This window comes from Rhinopithecus roxellana, chromosome 16, assembly GCF_007565055.1.
Source record: "Rhinopithecus roxellana isolate Shanxi Qingling chromosome 16, ASM756505v1, whole genome shotgun sequence".
Classification (NCBI taxonomy): domain Eukaryota; kingdom Metazoa; phylum Chordata; class Mammalia; order Primates; family Cercopithecidae; genus Rhinopithecus; species Rhinopithecus roxellana.
The window spans coordinates 26,128,352-26,141,897 of record NC_044564.1 but is presented as its reverse complement, the minus strand read 5'-3'; the positions used below and the strand labels follow the sequence as shown (position 1 = coordinate 26,141,897).

Genomic DNA, 13,546 nt, shown 5'->3' with positions numbered 1-13,546 from the left:
GGTTGAGTTCAGTTAATACTTCTACGTTGCTAACAATATGTAGGATTAATGTTGCTCTCTCTCTGTTTTTCTCATATATATGAGATATTTATAAGATATGCACACTTGTATGAGAGAGCCAGAGAGATGGCATATATGTACATGAGATACATATAAACACACGTGTATGTATAGATTACATATATAATATATAACAAAATAACACACATGTAAAATACATATATAATGTATATATATATGTATAGTGTATATTATTTGTGCACATACTATATTTATCATTCTGACTCAGAGAATTTCATTAAGAAACATGTGTTAGAGTTGTTGATCAGAATTCCCTAGATAAGGTCCATTGCAAATGCCACTTGATAATGGTGCATTTATTTTGTTTCCAAAATGTGAACTGTCAGCCTTAAATTGAAACAGGTTGATGCAATGTGATCACATTACATCAGTTTGACTTTAGATAAAGTGGTATGTTTGAAATGTAAACATATGATTGGTTTTAGCAATGTCTTTTAAAAGCTTGTGATCACTTGTTTTGTACAACCCAGTTTTAGCATGTCTTTTAAAAGCTTGTAGTCACTTGTTTTGGACAACCCAGTTTCCGACTTACTGGATATGCTTGAAGTATCTGGTCAGCCCATCACTGACCATTGTTGAAAGAGGCCAATTACCTGATTGCAAATGATGTCAAAAGGCTTTCAACTGACCTCAGTCCTGGGAAGAAGCTAGTTAAAAAGCTTGTTATGGATTTCTTCTTCCAAATATTCTATCTTTGAATTTTTATTAATTAGACTGTCAGAATCTTACTAATTTAGAGAGCATCCATATAAATTGATGCTGTCTTTTACAGTTTTAAAAATATGCATGTATCTATTAAGATTTTAATACCGATATCTGCATTATTGCTGTTGCTACTGTTACGTGGATGTGGGGATGGGAGTTCCTTGTTGGTTTGTTTGTTAATGTAAGGCAAGAGTATAAGAAAAACACACTCCTAGAAGATTGATTTTTTTTTCCAGTCAAAGCCCTGTCTAAGGCATAATTTAAAGTACTGTTCATTGACCCTTGTGAAACACCCAAGTGAGAACGTCTACCTAATGTCGCGTATCAGAAAATAATTATATCAGGAATGGATATGCTTACTCTGTCAAGCCAAGCTTTACCTCTTCTATACCACATTACTTGAAGATAAAATACACATTTAATGCTAAATAGTAGGTTTTTTTCTCCAAACTAATTTACTCAACAATTACTGTATCACAACCAGCACTCATTGAATGATGACTGTCTGCTAAGCACTTTGCTGATTTCTTCCATTCATTATCTCATTTACCTCCCTGATGGAAATTTTTTTGGATTTTTATTGTAAGTTAATCCAAATATATACATACCCATGGTTTGAAAAAGTGATCAGAATGGTTTATGATGAAAAAGAGTATTGCCATACCACGTTCTTTATTCCTGCTACTCAAAAGGAATCTCATTTCTCAAAATCAATGCTGGCATTATTTTCTAGTATTTAGCAGCATACTTCTAAAAGTTTATGTGCCTGGTAATATTGTTTGACTTATCAACCTTATGCATGTTTTTCTCCACACTTAACATCTTTCCACAAAGTAAGCATAATTATAATACAGTTTTATTTAAAATAAAATATATATGTTCATGTTGTCATATTTACATAAATGAACATAAAATTTGCTTTTTCTTCCTCGAATATTTTTGAGTATTTTAGTGGAGTTAGTAATTGCCTATCTTTACTTTCACAATATTTTATAGACTAACATCATTTTTCTTTTTTTTTATTTTGAGATGGAGTCTTGCTCTGTCACCTAGACTGGAGTGCGATGGCGCAATCTCGGCTCACTGCAACCTCCACCTCCTGGGTTCAAGAGATTTTCCTGCTTCAGCCTCCCCAGTAGCTAGGATTAGAGGTGCCTGCCACCATGTCTGGCTAATTCTTTGTATTTTTAGGAGAAATGTGGTTTCACCATGTTGCCAGGCTGGTCTTGAACTCCTGACCTCAAGTGATCCGCACACCTCGGCCTCCCAAAGTGCTGGTATTATAGGCGTGAGCCCCTGGACCCAGCCACATCATTTTTTAATACATCATCACATATACTAAGTACTAAATGATCATTTCACGTCATCTATACTTTTTTTGTTGTTATTTTTTTAACTCCATGTGTCAGACCTATCTTACCTTTTTCTTTTGCTCCATTTTGAAAAGTTTGTTCCCTGAGCCTGATATAAAATGATCCATCTAGAACTTCCTTCCAATATAACTGTAGGATTTCATTATGAGATTTTTCTAAAATAGAAGATGTGTTTCGTGGATCTTATTACTCCCACTTTAATATTTAGTCCTTCAACCTTATAGGAGCATATCTCCCAATAGCTTACTAAGCAAAGATATGGGAAGTAGTACTTACAAATCTTTACTTACCTGAAGTTATTCTTTCATGTTTACTGTACGTTTATAATTCAGGGGGTTGGAAATGTTGTCTGTCAAATTTTTAAAAACATTACTCTTTATCTTCTAACAATTCTGCATTGTCTTTGAGAGGATTGATGTATCTTGATTATTTTTTCTTTTTAAAGATGGTCTTCCCCATCCAAACTGGAAGTTTTTAGACATTTCTATTTACGCTTTCATTTCAAGTCATGAAAATGTCTGATGCTGTGGCCTTTTCAGGATCTTTTCTTTTCTCTTTCTTTCTGTAATCTGGCCACTTGCTGGAAAATTTCAATCTGGAAACCCTTTTCTCTTTCAGTTCAAGGAATTTTATTTATTTGTATTTTAGAAATACCTGTAATACCTATTACCTATAATCATTCTTTCTAAATTGGTTCTTTAATATGCTTATCTTTTATCTCCCACCACAACCATTAGGTCCAGCCAAGAGACAGGACCCACACAGTAATTTTAACAGGGAACATTTAATATGAAGATTATTAATTAAAATGTGATGTTATGGTAATGAGGAATTAGCTAGTAAAAGGTAAAGATAACATGAGAGAATATAAGAATAGTAGGCATAGGTAAGGGCCACAATCCCTAAGGTTATAATAGAACACCAAGGGAAAATCCCTCCCCTACTTCTAAGGTGGATCTAGAGTCCACTGGAAAGGATGTGACCATGGATAACTGAATTACCACTCACCTCAGAGAAGTTCACTGAGGTGCTTCACCAGCAGGACTTACCACAGTCTGTGCTCTGCACTGCCATGTCATAGCCTTCCACAGAGAGGTTCCATACCCAAGAACACAACATCAAACGACACAAGAGAGTTCTGGGGAAGTGAGGCAGGTCCCATGTACTGCTGACCACTGGGCTACTACACTCTACAGGGGCTGGGTGCTGTAGAAGCTGTGTGCGCTACAGGAACCTAGGGAGAAGAGCAAACTAGAGCCTGGAGGAAAAGACCCTTCATTCTCTAGTTTTCCTCCAGTTTCATGCCAACTGGCAAAGAAGAAATATTCACAAGGCCCATCTCCCTTGTCTTAGAGAAGGCTATAAATGGTGCATTTAGAGCTTACAGGCAATACTTGGAAAACTGTCCCACATGCTTTTTATCTTTTTGTCATTTTCTCTGTCTGAATATTTTCTTAACTTTGCCTTGCAACTTTTTATTGGATTTAAAATTTCAGTCAATGCATGTATATGTACATATATACATATATATACACACGTAATTTATAAGAATTATTTTCTGTTTTTTATTATCTTTTATGCCAGCCTCTTCATTTTTTTCAGATACAACTTCTAGGCTTACATTATTAATAGCTTTGGTTCAGAAGTTTTATTTCACTCCCTGTCATATCTGTTTTCTTCCAGCTTTTCCTTTCATATTTATTGGTTTAGAATTTTCCCAGTCATTTTGGATGCCTGTAAACTATCAGTTGATCCTTTACTGCTTTTTCACCTTCTAGGTACAAAAAAACTAATTTTACGCTTTGAGCAAATTGGAGAGGTTTATCATTGGGCTTTATTATCAAAGTGAAGGGGTGGGAAATCACTACTTTCACTGACTGATCACGATAACCATATCTGAAAGTCCTTTTTCTAGGGCCATACAGATTTTTCCATCCTCCTGCCTCTGGTCTCTGGGCACGACTGCTCTGTGGTTTACGAGAACTCAGGAGATGGAGTGATGTTCAACTCCTTCATACATAGACATTCAATCAGCCCCCAAATTTTTACCATCCTCGTATATCTGTTGTTATATATTGACTTCTTAGGATAAGTTGGTTTGTTTTTCATCAGTGTCTCCCTCTGCAGACACTTATTTTGTGGTTCTGCCTCTGTTTGTTGAATCTTCCGTCTTCAATTCCTAAAACTTGTTGAAGTCTCTTATGTAGTGCCCTTTCTTCTTCCATTGTTTTGGTTCTTGTAGATTTATGCAATTTTTTATTTCTTTGCTATCACTTGAGAGATGCATTCGGAAAGGAAAAGATAAATGTGTTCTTCTATTGTATGTTATTTTCTAATTTAACAGTCTTATTGAACAATTGTTTATTGAAGTCAAAATTCTTCTTAGAAATAATCGAGTCACAAATAATAAATAGTTTTAAAAATTAATCTTGAGAAAATGATAATGTGGGACAGTGAGAGAATACATGAAGAAGAAAAAAGTTGGGTAAGTGAATGGAAAAGGAATGAAAGCAGAAATAAACAATTGTATATCGGTGGAGAGCAGGGTGTAGTAGAAAGGACAGTGAGTTGACAGAATCTGAGTCCTCGGTTTGTGTCTCACTTGCTGTAAAGCCCTGGGCAAGTCAGCTCTTCAAATGATCTGAATCTTCTCATCTGCACAGTGGGTCAGAGAAGGTTGAGACGAAAAATATGAAGGATCCCTTCAGGACTTACAGTCATCTCTGCTCGCTCGTTATCTTATCTTCTTTAAAAATAATAATAATAATAATAATAATAATAATAATAATAACAAATACATTTAAGAATAAGGGATCCCAGGATTTTCTTAAAGCACTGGTTACCAGGGTGCCACAGGCCCCAGTGAGAAGCTGATAAATCTGATGTGGACTTTAGGAGCATGTACATATACAAGAAAATACTCGGTTGAGAATTTCAGAGAGTTCTCAGGCATCTGAAGGCTCACAAGAGGATTGCCATTGCCATGAGGGAATGTTGACCTTAGAGCTTTTGTTCTCCTCCAAGGTGACCTCTGGACTTTGTCTTCTGCAGGGGACTGCTTATGTGTGTTTCCTTGGGATTTTGAGGCATCCCAGAACATAGTGAAAAAATTGGAAAGATTTTCCTTACATATAAACATTGTTATTCAGGTGAACCAATTTTCTCTTTGTAAATCAGGACGTTTGCAAATGATTCACTAGCTTTGGCCCAGATAACTCCATAACAAATGCATTTGCTGTGTGGTGCAGATGATGTATCAGCACAAATAGCTCACTGGGCCCCCATTAATTATATAGAGAGAATGAAGGAAGTATGAAGAGGCAGTCACAGAAATTCCATTTAGGGGTATATTTCCCTGGGAGAACTAGGTACCCTATGTTGAAAGAATCCTATAAGCTATCTGATCCATTATTTTTCAACAAACATGACAGTGAATCCTTCATTCTTTGTTTCATTTAGTCACCTAATATTTATTGAGCATCAAGCGAGGATGCTAGGTGCTAGAGATAAATAAATAAACAAAAGAGATACAGCCCTTGTCCTCGTGGAACAAACATGTGGAGGTGATAGTAAGAAAAGAATCACAGAAAAGAATATACAACTACCATAATTATCAGGAGTTGTGAGAGCAGTTAAAAGGTTTAGGGGGTAGAACACACCTGGCAAGGAGAGGTCAAGGACATTTTGGCAAAGGAAGTGATTTTAGAGCTGAACTGTGATGGGTAAGATGGAAGTAAACTGGCCGAAAAGTTGGGGAGAGGGGAGCTCAAGAGTTACAATACATTGGGCTGAGGCACGTGCGCCATATTTGTTGAAAAAAAAAAAAAAAAGTCCAGTGATGCGGGAGGATAAAAATATAATTAGAAGAGGTTGGAAAGGCATAGGGGTCACTCATACAGGGTCTATAAACATCTGAAAATTTTGACTTTTAATGCAGGGGCAATGAGAAGCCTGTGGGGGAATTGCAGGGATGCAGAAATTAATCAAAACACCAACGCAAACAATTTCAGGTTAAGATTTGGCATGAGAAAAGCATTTACTGAATGTTTCCTGTGTGTACCATTAGACCAGCAATAGGCAGACTTTTCCACCAAAGGCCAGATAGTAAATATTTTAGGCTATGTGGGCCATGATGAGTTTTTTTTTTTCCTTTTTTCACAACACTGTACAAATATAAAACCAATCTTCTCTCAAAGACAATGTTAAAATAGATTGAAGGCAGGATTTGGGCACCCAGTGTGTGTTCAACCCCTGCACTAGATGACCATAAGCTCTATGAGGAAAAAAGATCATAGTTCTCTTACCCACTATAGAATTTTCAATGCTCAAAACAGCAGCAGGCACATAGTGAGTACTTAATGTAAATTTATTAAATTAATTAGTGGCTGAACCAGGTGTTTTAATTATTTAATATATCTATTGATGAGAAAAACAAATGATATGCTGGTATCATTGTCATTGACTTTTTCATTATTGTTGCCACTGTTATTCTTGCTGTCATTATTCACAAGTCAAAGATAAGAAAATAGTTAAATTTGCCCAAAATCATATAGATAACAAGTGACAGAGCCAGAATTTAAACAAAGTCTACAAAATTTCTAATCCTATGCTCTTTCTTATGATTACACTGCTTCTTTTGTAAATGACACATAAACACTGTGTAATATTAGTAAACATCGGATGACAGAAGCACCACCAAATACTAAGGGGAAAATGTGCCATTTTCAGAATGGGGGACAGAGAACATGCACCAATCTCCTCCTTTCTCCTGAGATGATGATAAGTGTTAAAGACCTGGAACCAACCTACATGCCCATCAAGGATAGACTGGATTTAAAAAAAAAAAAAAAAAAAAAAAAATGACACATATACACCATGGAATGCTATGCAGCCATAAAAAAGGAAGAATTCATGTCCTTTGCAGGCACATGGATGAAGCTGGAAACCATCATTTTCAGCAAACTAACACAAGAACAGAAAACCAAACACTGCATGTTCTCACTCATAAGTGGGGATTGAACAATGAGAACACATGGACACATGGAGGGCAACATCACACACTGAGACCTGTCGGAGGTGGGGGGCTGGGGGAGGGATGGCATTAGGAGAAATACCTAATGTCGATGACAGGTTGATGGGTGCAGCAAACCACCATGGCACGTGTATACCTATGTAACAAACCTGCACGTTCTGAACATGTATCCTAGAACTTAAAGTTTAATTTTTTAAAGAAAAGAAAGAATGCTTACAGGCCGAAAGCTTTAACGAAAAAAAAATAATAAAGAAAGAGAAGGAGATGGAGGGAGGGGAGAAGAGGGAAGAAAGGAGAGAGCATGGGAGAGAATAAAACAAAAGAAAGCATCATGGATGAGAGAAGTCAAACACTTTTCAGGATCAGATGACACTGTTCACTGATGAGGCAGAGTGTGTATGTATGAAAGAGATTTTCACTGAAGTAATAATTACCTGCCCAATAGGTTACAGATATGAATCTCTCATAATCTCCTATGACCAGGTGTTACTGCAAGTTCTGTGGATTTTATCTATCAGGGAAGGAAGGTGTCTTCTTGTAAGCATTTCAAATATTTATGTTATTTTCTTGGCATTCCTATTACTTGGCTTGGAAGATACTGAGAATTTCCTTTTCCTTGTCTCATGGAAGAAGAAGAGAAAACAACTTATCTAGAAAATTACGTTTTGCACAATGGCAGCAAAAACTCAGGTTACTCTAGTGTCTGTCATCCCCTTTACCTACCCTAGTCTTCTTATGCAGATTGAGGAATGAGGAAGAGGGAGGCTAGTGTTCCTAACAGGAAGGTTGCTTGCCGGTTCCTTGCAAGATCTAGGGGTCAGACATGAAGGAGTGTGGCCCCAAAGTTGGCTATTCTTAGGTTTCTATTTAGAATATAAGCGACAGGATATTTTCTCTTTAGCTTTGGGACTTAGATACAATTTAGACTATACAAATAAAAATGTCATCAAACATCTTATTACAGCAATATTCAGTCCAGTTTGGAAAAATAGCACTGAAAATTACAGGAGGACATTTTCTGAGGGATATTGACGGTGGGAGCGATTTGACAGACACTCTAGTATAATTGTTAGCTTGGAGAGATTTTTAGATATCATAAAAGGACAGAACACAGAGAAAAAAAGATAATCAGAAATTCTGGAAATAAACACATAAACCAAAAACAATAATATGTTTAAAATATGAAGCTAACTAAAAAAATATATGAAGCCAACTAAAGCATGACATACTTTTGAGCTATTTTATGTTTTTTATTAGCAGAGTCTACAATTTTACTGGTGTTGTGAACATCCCCCTTGGCCTGATGGTGGCCAATGCCATTAGAAGCAGTGTGAAGACAGAGTCATAGTATTTTCTTTGGTTCTATATTAATTCAGTTTTCAAATTCAATTGTTAGAAGCAGCCTAGAAACACACCACAGAGGACTGAATTAGGGGACACTCTCAGGGTACAGGTTCAGCCCTTGCTCTACTTTGGCTCTTAAACTTTGCCCCCTTATTACCTTGCTTGCCTGTACTTAATCCCAGTCCTGTCCTAGCATTCCTAACCACTATGCAAGGCTGCATTATTTTATCTTTCTATCATCACCATAGCAAAGTGACTGGCATCATGTAGGTCCCTGCCACTCAAAGAGTGGTCCAAGGACCAGCAGTATGAGCTTCCCCTGTAATCTTTTATGAAATGCAGAATCTTAGGTGCTACCCTAGACCTACTATAAAAGTATTTGCATTGCAACATAATCTCTAGATAGACTGTATGTTCATCAAAATTACAAATCACTGCCCTAACTCAATTTTCTTCCTAATGAGGACCTACCTGCTCTTATACCTATTTAAACTAGTTGTTTGGATTTTTTGTGTTTTTTTTTTGTTGTTGTTGTTGTTGTTGTTGCTGCTGTTGTTGTTGTTCTTATTGTCATTTTAAAGCTGTCACTATAAAGTACAGAAAAACCTCAGAACAAGAACTGGAGAGAAAGAGTGATACAATGGTGACGATCACACAATTTGGAGTAGGACAGCGTTGACTTCAAGTTTTAGTTTCACCACTATATAGCTGGACACCTATTTACTTTTCCTTAACTTCAGTCTTCTCAAATGGGCACATTAGTCAGTTCAGGCTTGGCTACACTGTGTAACATACAGACTTCAAATTTCAGAATTCACGTCTATATGTCTACGTATGGCTATGACTCTCCTCTGTATTGTCTTTGCTTTGACAAAACTAGGCTGATTGGGCAGACTCAATCTCAGACTTTGTTAGTCTAATAGCAAAGAAAAATCAGATATGACACAGCCCACTCAAAATCTTGAAGCTTCTACTCACCAGTGACATCTGTCACTGCCACTCACCTTCTGCATCGCCTAGTCAGCCTTCAGTGATCAAGAAGCATACTCCTCTCACAGGGAGAGCCACTGCAGAGAGGGAAACAGGGGTGTTAGGCAAAATAGCAATCAACAATGGAAAGAATAACAATACTATCTCCCTGTCATATTAGTTTGAGAACTGAATGCCTTAAGACACAAGAAGTCCTTGATCCTTTATTCCATAGCTGGGTAGCTATTGCACCCTTCTGAACTTCAGTTTCCTTATCTGGAAAATGAGAATAATAAATACCAGCACATAAGAAAGCTTTAAAAGGCATGCCTATGTGGCACATAGTAGGTATTTAGCAAAAAGGGACTATGAAAATAGCAGAAATAATTATCATCTTTTATGCTTTCAGAGGTAGAAAATGCCTAATCTTCATAAAAAATTTTGAGTTAAAGATGCTGGGCAAGACATCAAAAAACTGAGAGTTGCTGCATTGTCTCTTTCCTCTGGGTCTGCATCCTTCTTTGCAATAGCTTGTCAGGAAGCCTGCTATCCTTTGGAAGCACAGGGTGGAAGAGAGTGTGTGTTTGCAAAGATAACATGGAGCGAGTTCAGGGGTTACTAATTGGGTTTCTGCTTACCTTTCATATTCATTCAGAATCCCAACCAGAACAGGTGTTACAGCAGCCTCCCTCCATCTTTCTCGATCCTCTCTCCCATCTGCTGACAGCACGCATGTCTCTTCCAAAGTCACTTCCCCACTTTAATTGTAAGTCTAATCAGAAACTGATGTGGCTGCAAAACTGGGGAGAGACAAACATGTTGCCTATGAAGATATTTTGAGATTGGATTTGATAGTACAATAAAAGTCCATACGAGGAGTGTTTAACTCTCTCCTGGAAGTGGAGTCTGACAGCCCTGACCCCCTATGTGGCCCACATACTTACCCCTTACAGTCTGATACTGGTTCAGGGGGTTTAGAAAATGGTGCCCAATTGCAAAGTTTTTTAGAGTCTAAGAATTGCTTCCATGCAGTGCAGTCCATTTAATCCTTCCCAGAACCCTAAGGAAATTAATGTAGCCATCATAGTTCTATTTTACAGATGAGGACACAAAGAGTCAGCAAGGTAATGTGACACGCTCTCATGGGCACAATTAGAAAATGGTGAAGGCAGGGGGAAAGCCCATATCTTCTACTCCCTTGTCCTTCACGTGGTGCACACATTCTCTACACCATTTTTCCTTCAGAATCCCATTACCCTTTGGTGCAGAGTTAAAGTAGAGTTTCTGGAGCCATAAACCTGAGAGAACAGACTCTAGATAGCACTCACCCCTGTAAGTCAACCCCACTACCCTCATGCTCCATTTGATGAGGATTTTCATTTTCCCATCACCTCTGTCACTACTGCCATTTAGCCTCCTGGCTTCCAGTCTTGACTATCCTTATCCACAGGCAACCAGAGGAAACTCTTGAGTGCAGCTCTGACCATGTCAATTTCTTCTCTATTCCTGCAAAATGTTGCTTTAGAAAAAGGTACTCTGTGATATGACCTACAGTGCTTGTTATTTCCTGCTCTCCTTTCTAACTGTGACCCTCTCCATTACACCATTCTCACTTTTGCACTTAAGCCAGATTGAACTGCTTGAAGAATCTGGATTAAATCAAGTTTCTTCTCTTTCACATCTTGCAAATGCTATTCCCTCTGCTATATGGTCCTCCCTTCACTTCTCTTCCTGTTCATTCAGGAGTCACCTATAAATACTCTGCAAAGGTGGTACCTAGAAGTGTCCATGATGTGCTCCTCATCAGGGAGGGAAAATATCCTGAAAGCACTTGATGTCTGCTGCAACTCAGTACTTCTTGTTGCACTAGCAATGTTCCTCTGCAGGCCCTCTTTCCCTACCCTTAGCAGACACACTAGACTGGAAGATCCTTGAAGGCAGGAACTTTTCTTACCTATTTCTATACTCATAGTTTCTAGTGCAACACTGAGTAAAGCCCTGTATGAAAGATTCTTCTATTTACTCCAGATCACAGAAATGTAGAGTGTGAAGCTATCTCAGTCTTTATGTAATTCCCCTGCTTCAAATCATCCAAATTGCCTTGAACTTAAGGCTTAAGAAGACTTATGCACAATCCAGCCTTCCAGCTTTATCTTCCTCTCTCTTCCTTTATCTATCACATCATCCATCTGAATAAGGGGCACACATACCCTGTGAATATGTTGAGTACTTTTTCTCCTGCTTGTTCACTGCTTCGTTTCTAGAACCTAGAAGAGTGTCTTTCAACTGTGGCTGCATGTTATCATTGCCTAGGAGGCTTTTAAAACATACTGATGCCAGAGGCCTACCCTATGCCAATTAAGTAGAATTACTTGGATGGGCCAAAGATCAGTATTTCTTAAAAAGTACACTAGGTTATTTTAATATGCAGCCAGGATTGATAAACACTGGAACAAAATAATGCCTGGCACAGAATGGGTATTTAAAAGCATTTGCTCAAAGAATGAATGCATAAATACATAAACGTCCTGTGTTAAGATGTAGTTACTAATGTGCATTCATTATCAGACCTAAGCCCCAAGCACACGTGCATATACTGGCTGGGAGCTGCTTGAGGGTGAACAAGCTGTATTACATATTTTTGCTTCTTCAATTCTAACTTATAATAGAAGCTCAATGTTTATTAAATGAATTTGCTGTTATGTATACCCAGGACAAGAAGCAGGAAGATCTACTGGGCAGATGGAGAAGAGTGATGTAAAAGAGGATGCATGGAAAGAGGACACTTTGGAGTCAGATGGATCTGATTTTGAATTCCAACTTTATTACCTACCAACTCTGTGAACTCTAAGCAAGTTTCCTAATTTGTAAATGGGGGTAGATTACCCCTCTCAGCATGATTGTACATCTTAAATGGAAAAAACAGCATGAAAGTATTTATCCCAGTACCTCATACATTAAAGATACTTAGATAATATCTCTTTCTTTCTCCTTTCTTTATCTTCCCTTTGACACAAGTCTAGCTAGGCTGATTATGTTGAACCTTTGAGAGATGATCAGAGAAAAATGGAGAGAGAGAGAGAGAGAAAGAGAGACAGGGAGAAAAAGAGAGAGGGAGAGAGAGAGGGAGATAGAGAAAAAGACAGAGGAGGGCAGTGGGCAAAGATAGAAGTGAGTCAGAGGAAAATCTGATGGTGGTTATAGAATAATGAAATAGCTGTTATTGACCATAGCCAAAACAGCCCAGTCTTCAAGCCTCGCACTAGGCATTCTTTTTTCCTCTGCCCAATCCAGACCTGCGACACAGCCATCAATCACTGTTCTTCATAAGCAACAGACAGTAAGTGCCATGAGCACTACTGACAATCTTTATCACCAGGTAAGCAGTTCCACATAGGGGTTGCTTGGGCCAAGCTCCTAACCATTTGGAAGAACTCCCAACTCTACTCCTGATGCCTTCTGTCCTAGTCTTTCTTGGAATAAGGGGTGTGAAAACAACGCTGGCCAGGGAATGTAAAGCAGCTGGCTTCTAGTTCACCTTTTATGTGGTCACAAATGTATTCACCTATACGGAGGCAAGGACTCAATGAGATTGTCACTTGATGTCCCTTCCAGTGTTTCATAGATCTGGGGCTAATTGGAAGTGCATTTTATCTCATTTAAGCAGTTAGTGATACATTTGACCAACCATACTACATCTAAGGAGATTTTACTTTATCTCATCTTTGGTGATGCTGAGACAAATTATTTTTTTGTAATGGGTTGAGCTACAAATTTGAGGTGGAAATAATCTGAAACTCTTCCAAGGGGTTATTTGTTACTAACTTCATCCTTAGAGGGCTGTGAGCATTTTTCTTTGAAATCCTGGAAGCAATTTCTCTGTCTCTCTTATTCATCTACCTTATTTTTCTCCCTTTTAAAAATCTTTCCTTAAAAATGCTATGTTAAAATTTCCCAACCTTCACCAAACTTGAAGCTAGGCAGAGCCAAGAAAATACCATAGGTTGACAAATTAGATAAGCTAAACTCTTATTCTTAGGGA

The 13,546-nt window shown here is 37.9% G+C and overlaps 1 long non-coding RNA gene across 1 annotated transcript in view; it reads right to left on the bottom strand.

The window, feature by feature from the left end:
* LOC115894039 overlaps nucleotides 1-10,241 on the bottom strand; it is a 44,451-nt gene extending 34,210 nt beyond the window's left edge. The window contains exons 1-2 of the long non-coding RNA XR_004054095.1: nucleotides 10,143-10,241; nucleotides 9,540-9,602 (exon numbers count right to left, since the gene is read on the bottom strand). This is a non-coding gene — a long non-coding RNA (uncharacterized LOC115894039). The remainder of the gene's footprint in view (nucleotides 1-9,539; nucleotides 9,603-10,142) is intronic.
* Between the last annotated feature and the right edge of the window lie 3,305 nt (nucleotides 10,242-13,546).